This window comes from Sapajus apella, unplaced genomic scaffold (assembly GCF_009761245.1).
Source record: "Sapajus apella isolate SASKATOON/1434 unplaced genomic scaffold, GSC_monkey_1.0 scaffold82, whole genome shotgun sequence".
Classification (NCBI taxonomy): domain Eukaryota; kingdom Metazoa; phylum Chordata; class Mammalia; order Primates; family Cebidae; genus Sapajus; species Sapajus apella.
The window spans coordinates 5,674,838-5,688,305 of NW_022437022.1; the positions used below are offsets into that span (position 1 = coordinate 5,674,838).

General features: G+C 39.2%; 1 protein-coding gene across 3 annotated transcripts in view; it reads left to right on the forward strand.

Annotated features, from left to right (window-relative positions):
* The window catches only part of PRKN (parkin RBR E3 ubiquitin protein ligase), a 1,407,348-nt gene that overhangs the window by 1,198,905 nt on the left and 194,975 nt on the right, over window positions 1-13,468 (forward strand). The window lies entirely within an intron of this gene.

Here is a 13,468-nt window from a genome sequence, read left to right on the forward strand (position 1 = left end):
AACTAATGGTGTCTCTTATGGAAGCAGAATAAGAAACGTGGAAAATGTTTGTTCTAAGAGGTGAAACCATGTCACCCGGCCGGCTTTTCAAATGAATCTATGGCTGCAAGCTGATGGCTCAGAGGGGAAAGAAGCATAACTCAAACATAAAAAAGCTTACTAAATAATAGGTTAAAGTGACAAATGGATAATAATCCTGATACTAAATTTCATGCAGCCTGGAAAAGTAAGGAAGTGTGTGTGCTTTTAAAAGTCTATTGAATTTTGATGGGAAACATTTCTTTTGAAATTGGGACTTCTCTGGGCGCGGTGGCTCATGCCTGTAATCCCAGCACTTTGGGAGGCCGAGGTGGGTGGATCATGAGGTCAAGAGATCGAGACCATCCTGGCCAACGTGGTGAAACCCCGTCTCTACCAAAAATACAAAAATTAGCCGGGCGTGGTGGTATGCGCCTGTGGTCCCAGCTACTTGGGAGGCTGAGGTGGAAGAATCGCTTAAACCCAGGAGGCAGAGGTTGCAGTGAGCCGAGATTGCACCACTGCATTCCAGCCTGGCAACAGAGTAAGACTCCATCTCAAAAAAAATAATAATAGTAAATAAATAAAAATAATTTAAAAAACTGCAACTTCATGAGGAGTTTTGTGCAAGATGGAGCACAGATAGCAGAGGTGTACTAGCTAGGCCTGATTTGGGGCTGAGCACTGTAAGTCATCTAGAAATAAATTAGCATTTGTTTTCCTTAGTAAAGCTTCCTTATGCCATGCGGTGGGGCTCACAAAACCCTGGGTTGTGCAATGGAGTAGAGAAAGTGGAAGTTGAAAAATAACGAGATACCATGGTGCCTAAGTGATACGTCTGGGTTCATAATCATGATTGCATTAGAATGAAAACTCAAGTGATGTTTACTCTCCCTGGAGGTGATGGAAATCAGGACACACTCTCCAGCTGTAGCCATCATCATGTGCTGAATACCCTGCCCTGATTGTGTGTGGCCTCAGCAGGTTGCCAACCTCTGGGATCAGAATGCTGGCAAATGTTATCTTTTAAAATGAGCTTTTAACAGATTGTTCTTAACAACTGGCTAAATTGTGTGCTTCTGCCCACTAATTGCCTGCTGTGGTTCCATCCTCTAAAGCTGGATTTTAAGATTTTAACTTTCCTTAGGAGGTAGAGAATTTCGTTGGGCCATCTTTTGCATTTGGTTGTTGACATTGCTTTAAGAATGTTGAGGAGTTTATGTAATGTGAAATCTTGAATATGTTTATCTTCCCTTTTTTATACAAGTAAATTGTAAGTAAATAACCTACATACTTAAGCTCCAAATCATGGCAAATTATTTTAGAAGTGAATCAAAATGCTGTAATATCTTCGGATTAAAAGAGTGTGCAGGCGTACTTAAAGGAGGATAGCTGTATTCTCACGGTTTCTTTCTCCTTGGGAAATTCTGGGTAATGTACTTTATTTGAATTTGTTGTTTTATTGGTTTTGGACGTGTGTTTGTTTGTTGGTGTGTGTATTAGTTACCTATGACTGCATAGCAACTCCAAATTCTAACAATTTAACATAATAGAAATGTATCATCTCACAGAGTTTCTGAGGGTCAGGAATCACCCATGAGTGGCTTCACTGGGTAGCTCTGGCTCGGGGATCCTTCTGAGTTTACAGTTGGGTTGCAGTTATCTGAAGGCTTAACTGGGGCTGGAAGATCCACTTCCAACGTGGCTCCTTCACATGACTGTTGGCAAAAAAGCCCTCAGTTCCTCACTTGCTATTGTCAGAAGGCCACAGTGCCTAACCACGTGGCCTTTGTCTTAGGCTGTTCATCTCTATGATGGCAGCTGGCTTCCCCCAGAGCAAGCAGTCCGAAAGAGGGAACAGTGAGGAAGCCACAGTGCCTTGTGGGACCAAACCCCCAAAGCTGTACCTGTCATTCCCACTTTATTCACTAGATCCAGCTCACTCTCAAAGGGAAGGGAGTTGGGCTCCATCTTAAAGAGTGTCAAAGAATTTAAGGACGTATTTTAAACCACAGCAGTTTGCAATTTAAAGAAGCTGAAAAAAGAACAGAGAAGTGATTTTCTAAAGGATACACTGAACTGTTTGCCTTCCTTTCCCTCCCTGTCTTTTTGCCCCAGTCTCCATACTCTTTTCCAAGCTTATGTCCATTCCCATTGCTTTGGCTTCTCAGCAGAAATAAATTGACCTCATCATTGCCCTTTTGTCTTCAAATCCCAAACTTTCACAGAAGGATGTTGACCTAACTTGACTGCTGAAGGAATTCCATAGTGATTTTTAAAAGGAGGTTGGGTTGAATGTGTGAAGTTCAAATCCTGGCTTCACAAACTACTAGTGGTCTTAATCTTTCTCAGTTTCCTTATCCCTGAAGTAGGATATAGAAGAGCAACTCCGTATAAGACTACTGTGAATACTAAATGAGACAGTAAGTATAAAATACTTAGAATAGTTCCTGGCATAGAGTAAGTGCAGATTTATTTAATATTTAATCAAAAGCTTAATGAATATTTATTCAAAACTCACCCAAAAGACCCAACATTCAAGGAAAGTTGCTTACATGGCATTCATTGGATATACTCTTCCAAATAATCTAGAATCAAGGTTGTAGCCAGATCTACAGCAGGAAATGGGGCACCTAAACCTTGCTATTTTTATATCTTAAAATAATCACTTTTCCTAAATACTACTTCGTGATGATGCTTTGTTTGTTTATATTATGATTGTTACATAGGAAATGTGATGCATGTGGCTCAGGACATCCCAACAGACTTTTCCACAAGGAACCATGTTGACTACTCCAAGTCTGATCTGAGTACCAGGCACACCTGTGTTTGTCCTGAGGAAAATTGCCCTTAAGGATGTTGATACACCAACTGCTAACATTTGCCTCTGACAGTTGACTGCTAGAAAATCTAAAGCTATAGGGGGCTCCCTATAGAATATATTGAGTCCATTAACACAATGGATTTGGAAACTGGTTTCCTGGCTTGTTTCCTGTTTCCTTCTTTCTCTTCCCATTTTCCTGATGCATGTTGTTTTGCTGTGGCTTGTACATCTTTTCTGGATTTAGGGAGTATAATGGAAAGCCATTGTCTGGAAGAAACTGTGGTTATATTATGTCACTTCAGAAGTAGAACATGACCCAATACATAAAAGTTAGAAGAAGATGACTCTTTGCTTACTCTTTGCTCTAACACTATGAACAACCAAGAACAAAATAAACTGCCTCAGGGAGAAATGAGTGCCTCACTCTATACATTGTCCCAGGAAAAGTCATTGGTAGCAAAGCTATAGAAAAATTATAGAGTCCTAGATGTGGGAAAAGCCTAGACATCATTAATTCCAGTGATTCTCAGGGTGTAGTTCAAAAAGTACAATTCTTACTATGTGGGTATGCAAGAAATATTTGCTGTTACAAAAAAAAATCTCTGTCATTTGTGGGATTTAAAATTTTTCTGAGCTGACACCCATGTGTTGAGCTCCAGGCTCCAGAAGATTCTGATCTAGTCATTTCACTCACTACCATGTGCCTGGCTGGTCTTCTGTACATCTATGGTTTCTACTGTATGTCATTTCCATCTGAAGGCTTCTGTGTCTTGAGTTGAGCTTTTGTAAAATAGGTGCTATAGTTAGTATTTACCACTCTTTTGTTCAAACATATGTGAATGTCCATTGGAAAATCAGATTCCAGACACTTTGCTCCAATGTGTCACAGACTAGTCTGTTCCCTGAGGAGCAATGTACCTTAATTAACAAATGAAGACAGGGATTTTCATTTAAATGGTGATGTCAGTCCACCAAGGAAAGGCCTGATAAATGTAGAATGGATACAGCAAATTTATTACCATTATAAAGAATTATTTGAAAGTACCGCCTCTCAGGATTCAAGTTGCAATGTTCCACTGAGTTCCTGTCTTTATATTCCTGTCCTAAATCTTTACAGTCTTCTTAGTAAATCATGTACTTGGTGTTTAACATTCATCGCATGTATGAATGAATGAATAGAATAAATGGTCTACTGAATCTTAATAATTGAGTAGTAATAGCAATAAACTATCACTTTTATTTTCCAGTATTAATCATCATTTATCCCAGTATTAGAAATGCTTACCTTGCCCCAACAAAGACCTCTCAAAAAATATTTAAGTAGGGGGATCCCAAGATGGCCGAATAAGAGGCAGCTCTGGAAAGCCACTCCCAGAGAGAGAGAGAGATGCAGAAGCCAAGTGGTCTCTACAATTCCAAACGAGGTAGCAGGTTCATTTTATGGGTCTGGTTGGACAGTGGGTATAAACCAAATAGGGCAAGTTGAGGCAAGGCAGGGCACTGCCCCACCCAGGAGGTCCATGCAACCGACTGGAGGACCGGAGGATCTCTCCCACTGACACTTCGATCCGGATACAGGCCTCCACCCAAGCCCTCTACAACCCACAGAACAGGAGATCTTCACCAGCCTGAAAAGCCTCAGCAAGCTGCCTAAACTGGGCAGAGCAGCAACTTCGGCCGGCACCAGGGCTGTCAGCATAGATCTAGGCGGAAGCACTGGCTGATGCCAAGAAAGCCAAAAAGCCAGCGGGATGGAGCTACCCACCTCCCAGAAAGAACGGTAACTAAACGCAGGGAAACAGCCCACACGGCAGGACAGGTCTTCCCTGCACAAAGCCCAGGAGGCTAAAAAACTCTCACTCCAGAGTTTCACCACCCAGAGCACTACTTAGAGAGCAACCAGGAATAATTGAGCTCAATGGGGGGCAGGGAAGCCGCCATTGCAGAAGCTGGCCTAATTTTCCTAATAAAAGATGCAGCAGCTCCAGTGAATCTGTGGCAGCCCAGCAGCACCTCTACAGGCAGACAAAGGAAAGGCCGCCTCCCCAAGCAGCTACCTGAGATCAAAACTATATAAACCCAACAAGATGGGAAGGAACCAGTGCAAGAAGAATGAAACCATCAAAAGCCAGAATGTCTCTCCGCCACCATGAGATCGCAACTCCTCACCAACAAGGGAACAAAGCAGGACAGAGAAAAAATTTGATGAATTGACAGAAGTGGGCTTCTGAAGGTAGGTAATAACAAACTTCTCTGAGTTAAGGGAACATCTTCTATCCCAATGTAAAGAAACTAAAAACCTTGAAAAAAGGTTAGACAAAATGCTAACTAGAATAACCAGCTTAGAGAAGAACATAAATGACTTGATGGACCTGAAAAACACAGCACAAGAACTTCGCAAAGCATACACAAGTTTCAATAGCCGAATAGATCAAGCAAAAGAAAGGATATCAGAGATTGAAGATCAATTCAATGAAATAAAATGAGAAGGCAAGAAAAGAGAATAAAGAGTGAAAAGAAATGAACACAGCCTTCAAGAAATATGGGATTACGTGAAAAGACCTAATCTACTCCTGATCAGTGTACCAGAAGATGACAGGGAGAATGAATCCAAGTTGGAAAACACTCTTCATGATATTATCCAGGAGAACTTCCCCAACCTAGTAAGGCAGGCCAACATTCAAATAATGGGAAATACAAAGAACACCGCAACGATACTCCTCTAGAAGAGCAGCCCAGAGGCACATAATTGTCAGGTTCACCAGTGCTGAAACAAAGGAAAAATTACTAAGGGCAGCCAGAGAGAAAGATCAGGTCACCCACAAAGGGAAGCACATCAGACTCATAGCGGATCTCTTGGCAGAAACCCTACAAGCCAAAAGAGAGTGGAGAGCAATAGTCTACATCCTTTAAAAAAAAAAAAAAAGAGCTTTCAACCCAGAATTTCATATCCAGCCAAACTAAGCTTCATAAGTGATGAAGAAATGAAATCATTTATGGACAAGCAATTGCTGAGAGATTTTGTCACTACCAGACATGCCCTACAAGAGCTCCTGAAGAAAACACTAAACACAGAAAGAAAAAACCAGTAGCAGCCACTGCAAAAAAGAACCAAATGGTAAAGATCAATGATGCAATGAAGAAATTATGCCAACCAAAAGGTAAAACAACCAACCAGTAATAAAATTGCAGGATCCAATTCACACATAACAATATTAACATTAAATGTAAACGGACTAAATGCCCCAATCAAAAGACACAGACTAATTGATAAAAGGCCAAGAGCCATCGGTGTGCTGTATTCAGGAGACCCATCTCAAATGCAAAGACACACATAGACTCAAAATAAAGGGATGGAAGATTTTCCAAGCAAATGGAGAGCAAAAAAAAAAAAAGCAGGGGTGGCAATCCTAGTCTCTGAAGAAACAGACTTTAACCAAAAAAATCAAAAGAGACGAAGAACGGCATTGCTTAATGGTACAAGGATCAATACCACAAGAAGAACTAACTATTCTAAATATATATGCACCCAATAAAGGAGCACCCGGATACATAAAGCAACTCCTTAACAACCTATAAAGAGACTTAGACTCCTGCACAATAATAGTGGGAGACTTTAACACTCCACTGTTAATATTAGACAGATCAATGAGACAGAAAATCAACAAGGAAATCCAGGACTTGAATTCAGATCTGGACCAAGCAAACTTAATAGACATTTACAGAACTCTTAACCCCAAATCCACAGAATATATGTTCTTCTCAGCACCACATCACACTTACTCTAAAATCAGCCACATAATTGGAAGTAAATCACTCCTCAGCAAATGCAAAAGAACAGAAACCATAACAGTCTCTCAAACCACAGTGCAATCAAATTAGAACTCAGGATTAAGAAACTAACTCAAAACCTCACAACATCATGGAAAATGAACAACTGGCTCCAAATGTAGACTGGATAAACAATGAAATGAAGGCAGAAATAAAGATGTTCTTCAAAACCAAGAAGAACAAAGACACAACAAACCAAAATCTCTTGGACACATTAAAGCAGTGTTTAGAGGAAAATTTATAGCAATAAATGCCCACATGAGAAGCAAGGAAAGATCTAAAATCAACACCTTATCATCAAAATTGAAAGAGTTGGAGGAGCAAGATCAAAAAACTCAAAAGCTAGGAGAAGACAAGAAATAACTAAGATCAGAGCAGAACTGAAGGAGATAGAGACACAAAAAACCCTTCAAAAAATCAACAAATCCAATAGCTGGTTTTTTGAAAAGATCAACAAAATAGATAGACCACTACCCAGACTAATAAAAAGAAAAGAGAGGAGAATCAAATAGATGCAATAAAAAACAATAAAAGGGAGGGACATCACCACCAATTCCACAGAAATACAAACTACCATCAGAGATTACTACAAACAACTCTATACACACAAACCAGTACATTTGGAAGAAATGGATAAATTCCTGGACACTTGCACTCTCCCAAGACTAAACCAGGAAGAAATTGAATCCCTGAATAGACCAATAACAAGGGCTGAAGTTGAGACAGCAATTAATAGCCTACCAACTAAAAAAAGCCCAGGCCCAGATGGGTTCACAGCTGAATTATACCAGATGTACAAAGAGAAGCTGGTACCATTCCTTCTGAAACTATTCCAATACAAAAAGATGGAATCCTTCCCAACTCATTTTATGAGACCAACATCATCCTAATACCAAAACCAGGCAGAGACACAAATAAAAAAGAAAACTTAAGGCAAAAATCCATGATGAACATTGATGCAAAAATCTTCAATAAAATACTGGCAAACAGAATGCAACAGCAAATCAAAAAGCTTATTCATCATGATCAAGTAGGCTTCATCCCAAGGATGCAAGGCTGGTTCAGCATACACAAGTCTATAAATGTAATCCATCACATAAACAGAACCAAAGACAAAAACCACATGATTATCTCAATAGATGCAGAGAAAGCCTTTGACAAAATTCAACAGCCCTTTATGCTAAAAACCCTCAATAAACTAGGTGTCAATGGTACATATAACAAAATAATAAAAGCTATTTACAACACACCCACAGCCAAGATCATACTGAATGGGCAAAAACTGGAAGCATTCCCTTTGACTGGTACAAGACAAAGATGCCCTCTCTCACCACTCCTATTCAATATAGTATTGGAAGTTCTAGCCAGAGCAATCAGGCAAGAAAGAGAAATAAAGGATATTCAGTCAGGAAAAGAGGAAGCCAAAGTGTTTCTATTTGCAGACAACATGATTGTACATTTAGAAGACTCCATCGTCTCAGCCCAGAGTCTCCTGAAACTGATAAGCAACTTCAGCAAATCTCAGGATACAAAATCAATGTGCAGAAATCACAAGCATTTCTATACACCAATAAGAGACCAACAGAGAGCCAAATCAAAAGTGGACTCCCATTCACAATTGCTACAAAGAGAATAAAATACCTAGGAATACAACTAACAAAGGATGTAAAGGACCTCTTCAAGGAGAACTACAAACCACTGCTAAAGGAACTAAGAGAGGACACAAACAGATGCAAAAATATTCCATGCTCATGGTGGGGAAGAATCAACATCATGAAAATGGCCACACTGCCCAAAGTAATTTATAGATTCAATGCTATCCTCATCAAGCTACCAATGACCTTCTTCATGGAACTGGAAAAAAACCCTTCAAACTTTATATGGAACCAAAATAGAGCCCACATAGCCAAAACAATCCTAAGCAAAAAGAACAAAGGCATCATGCTACCTGACTTCAAACTATACTACAAGACCATAGTAATCAAAACAGCATGGTACTGGTACCAAAACAGAGACATAGACCAATGGAACAGAACAGAGGCCTCAGAAGCAACACCACACATCTACAATCATCTGATCTTTGACAAACCTGAGAAAAACAAGCAATGGGGAGAGGATTCCCTGTTTAATAAATAGTGTTGGGAAAACTGACCTAACACCATAAAAACCCTGTAAGAAAACCTAGGCAAAACCATTCAGGACATAGGCATAGGCAAGGACTTCATGGCTAAAACACCAAAGGCATTGGCAACAAAAGCCAAAATAGGTAAATGGGATCTAATTAAACTCCAGAGCTTCTGTACAGCAAAAGAAACAATCATTAGAGTGAACTGGCAACCAACAGAATGGGAAAAAATATTTGCAATCTACCCATCTGACAAAAGGCTAATATCCAGAATCTACAAAGAACTAAAACAGGCTTATAAGAAAAAAACAAACCCATTCAAAAGTGGGCGAAGGATATGAACAGACACTTTACAAAAGAAGACATCAATGAGGCCAACAAACATGAAAAAATGCTCATCATCACTGGTCATTAGAGAAATGCAAATCAAAACCACATTGAGATACCATCTCACACCAGTTAGAATGGTGATCATTAAAAATCTGGAGACCACAGATGCTGGAGAGGATGTGGACAAATAGGAACACTTTTACACTGTTGGTGGGAGTATAAATGAGTTCATCCATTATGGAAGACAGTGTGGTGATTCCTCAAGGACCTAGAAATAGAAATTCCATTTGACCTAGCAATCCAATTACTGGGTATATACCCAAAGAATTATAAATTGATCTATTATAAAGACACATGCACACGCATGTTCATTGCAGCACTGTTTACAATAGCAGAGACCTGGAACCAACCCAAATGCCCATCAGTGATAGACTGAATAAAGAAAATGTGGTACATATACACCATGGAATACAATGCAGCCATAAAAAACAATGAGTTCGTGTCCTTTGTAGGGACATGGATGAATCTGGAAACCATCATTCTCAGCAAACTGACACAAGAACAGAAAACCAAACACTGCACGTTATCACTCATAGGCAGGTGATGACCAATTAGAACACGTGGACACAGGGAGGGGAGCATCACACACTGAAGTCAGTTGCGGGGAGCTAGGGGAGGGACAGCAAGGGGTGGGGATGATGGGGAGGGATAACGAGGGGAGAAATACCAGATATGGGTTATGGGGGGATGAAGGCAGCAAACCACCTTGCCGTGTATGTACCTACGCAACAATCCTGCATGATCTGCACGTGTACCCCAGAATCTAAAGTACAATAAAAAATATATATATTTAAGTACCTTTATATACTTGTATAATATACAGTGTTTTAATACACACATAGTATATAATTCAGAAAACCAAAATAACACTATGTTCAGGTATCCACAAAAGGTCCATTAGAAGCATGAAAATACTGCAGAGTTTACAGAATTGATGTGCTCTATCAAAAGCTATATACATGGCAGTGAAAAGAGTAGATTCTGATATGTAAAATATCTTACTCTTGGGAGCACCAAGATTTCAGTTTTGACTCAGCACAGAATATTTTTACATAGAATGCAACAGAGAATGCATTTTGGGATTAAATGCTAGTCTAGCCTCACTCTGCTAACCCTAGATCCTAGTTTTACTACTGCTTGTAAAAAAATTAATTGATTTCCTGAGGAATTCGCATTATGCATTATTACTTTTTTCTGGCCTTATTGCTATTCATCAGAACTATCTCACAAACTTTTATGACTCTGATGCAAAATGTTGACGTGTTTAGTACTGGAAAACAGCAATAAAATATGGAATACATTATACTCACTGACCTGGGAATGCAGAAAGCTATGGCAATCAAACCTTCTGAGTTCTCTATAAATAAAACATCTTTATCTTATTTGATGTCTCGGAATATTATATGTCTGGGAGATAATTTATTAGAATAATGCTTGAAGTTGGATGAGGAATTTTCTATTTTTAATTAGAAAAACAGAAACAAAATTTAGCAACTGCAGAAAAATACACATTTAAATGAAAATAGGAGAATTTCAAAAATCCTATTAGTGGCCAGGTGGGGTGGCTCAAACCTGTAATCTCAGCACTTTGGAAGGCCAAGGTGGGCAAATCACGAGGTCAAGAGTTCAAGACCAGCCTAGCCAACATAGTGAAACCCTATCTCTATTAAAAATACAAAAATTAGCTAGGCATTGTGGCCCAAGCCTGTAGTCCCAGTTACTTGGAAGGCTGAGGCAAGAGAATCGCTTCAACCAGGAGGCAGATTGTGGTGAGCCGAGATCGCAGCACTGCACTCCAGCCTGGGCAACAGAGTGAGCCTTTGTCTCAAAAAAAAAAGAAAAAAAGTCATTTAGTGACCATAATTTAAAGAAATAAGACAGAATTTCTTAAGGCCTCTAACAGTCACTCTCTCCAATAAACAGCGTGCTGTATTGTGCAGAGGCAGATTTATCAGGGAATGAATGAGGCGTTTGCCTTGGGCTCCTCACTTGTACGCGCCTTCCAAAATTTCTTAACCGTGTTCATCTTCTTGCATTGATTTTCTTAAAAAGAGTTCAAAAATTATAAAAGTGAAGTCGTAAAGCCACCCTCAAATGTGGTTCTAGACCTGTGCAAGTACAGGATAAGACCTTTGTTCAAGGAAATTTTTGTGTATGTTTTTGGTGAAAATAGTTGTTTTGAATGCATTAAAATAATGTTGGAGGTTTTAGTGAAATGAGAGTCTGAACCTCATTTTCAGCCTTTACATAGGAAAGGAGTTGATGAAGATAAGTTATGATGATACCTACCATTTTACTCAAAAATCTAACTAATTATTGAGTTTAAAATCCAAATCAACAAATAGATGTGAAGCCGTTTTTTCAATGGGTGGAGCTTAGAAAGAGAAAACATGTAGATGATCGATATTTAATAGTAAAAGGAAAAAAGAAAATGGTTACTTTTCCTATTCTTTAAGCCAATTTTAACTTAGTTTTGTAAAAGCATGTAATTGATTTATATTATGCTTAAACATTTTTTTAAAACCATATTGAGTTTTTTTAAGACTAGAGATTAAAATCTAGCCTCCAAATGTATGTGGTTTACATCATGATGTTTTCAGGGAGACACCAGAAGGAACAGGTGTTTCTCAGGGTGACTAACTGTGGGTTCATGAGCCTTCACTCCAGCTGCCCCCATGCAAGTTTGCCTCAACCGTGTGGACACTCCAACATTCAGAATGGAATCAAATCTTGCTGGTCCTTTAGGCTTTGATATACAAGATGTTCTTCATTAAAGAACATTTTTAAAAAGAAAGTTGGTGTTATAAAATGTCAAAAATATGCTTTCCATGTTTATTTGACATGTGTCCAAAAATCTAATTTAAACTCTAAGATTACCTCATTTGCGGATTGGAAATAAGTCTCGCTAGACTTTCTGCTTGTGAGACAGCTTGAAGTGCAAAGATAGAAAGCTTTGGAGAGTATTTATTTCAGTTAAAGAAACTGTTCGCAAATGTACACACAAGTTATGCATACCATTCCGCTGGAAAGTGTGTATCAGTTGGCAGGCATTCCTAAAAAGTGTTCTGTGAGAGGTACAGTTGATCTTTGAGGAGCAACTGGGGGTTGAGGGGTGCCAACCCCTCTTGCAACCGAAAGTCTGCAGATAGCTTAAATTTAGCTACAACTAGCCACTGTTGACGGGAAGCCTTATCAACAATATAAATGGCTAATGAGCACGTATTTTGTATGTCACATGTATTTATACTATGTTCTTATAATAAAGTAAGCTAGAGAAAAGAAAATGTTATTAAGAAAATCATAAGGAAGAGAAAAGGTATTTTCTATTCATTAAATAGAAGTAGATCATCATAAAGGTCTTCACCCTCATCGCCTTTATGTTGAGTAGGCTGAGGAGGAGGAATAAGAGGAGGGGTTGGTCTTGCTGTCTCAGGGGTGGCAGAGGTGGAAGAAAATCTACGTATAAGTGGACTTATGTTCTAATGTATGTTGTTCAAGGGTTAACTGTATATAGAAAGGTGTATTTTTTAACTCAACACAGACCACCGGCTATTCTCCTTGTCTTTAGCCAGTTTTTGCTGAAATAAATGGAAGTATGAAATAATTATACTCTTTTATTTATTTATTTATTTTTAGACAGAGTCTCACTCTGTCGCCCAGGCTGCAGTGCAATGGCGCAGTCTCGATTCACTGCAGTCTCCGCCTCCCAGGTTCAAGTGATTCTCCTGCCTCAGCCTCCCAAGTAGCTGGGATTACAGGAACCTGCCACTATGCCCAGCTAATTTTTCTATTTTTAGTAGAGTCAGGGTTTTATCATGTTAGTCAGGCTGGTCTCAAACTCCTGACCTCAGGTGATCTGCCCTCCTTGGCTTCCCAAAGTGCTACGATTATAGGTGTGAGCCACCACACCTGGCCAATAATTATACTCTTTCAAAATTGTGAGATCCATCTCTTTGAATAATGTGTTAGAAAATCAGTTTTATGGCAAATTGATTGAAGAACACTTCTTTAACTTTATAAGCTGCAGAGAGCTTAGAACAGTCCTGAAACAGACTTCTTATAAAGATAGCATTATTTCTGTGCATTTATTTTGGTCATGCTCTGACCTCTCTTGGGCTGCGCTGTTTAACATGGCAGGCTTTAGCCACATATGGCTATTTAAATGTAAATATAATTAAAAAGTCAGTTCCTCAGTCATAGTAGCCACATTCCAAGCACTCAGTGGCCTTACGTGGCAAGTGGCTACTGTATTGAGCAGTGCACACATAGCCCATTTTCAT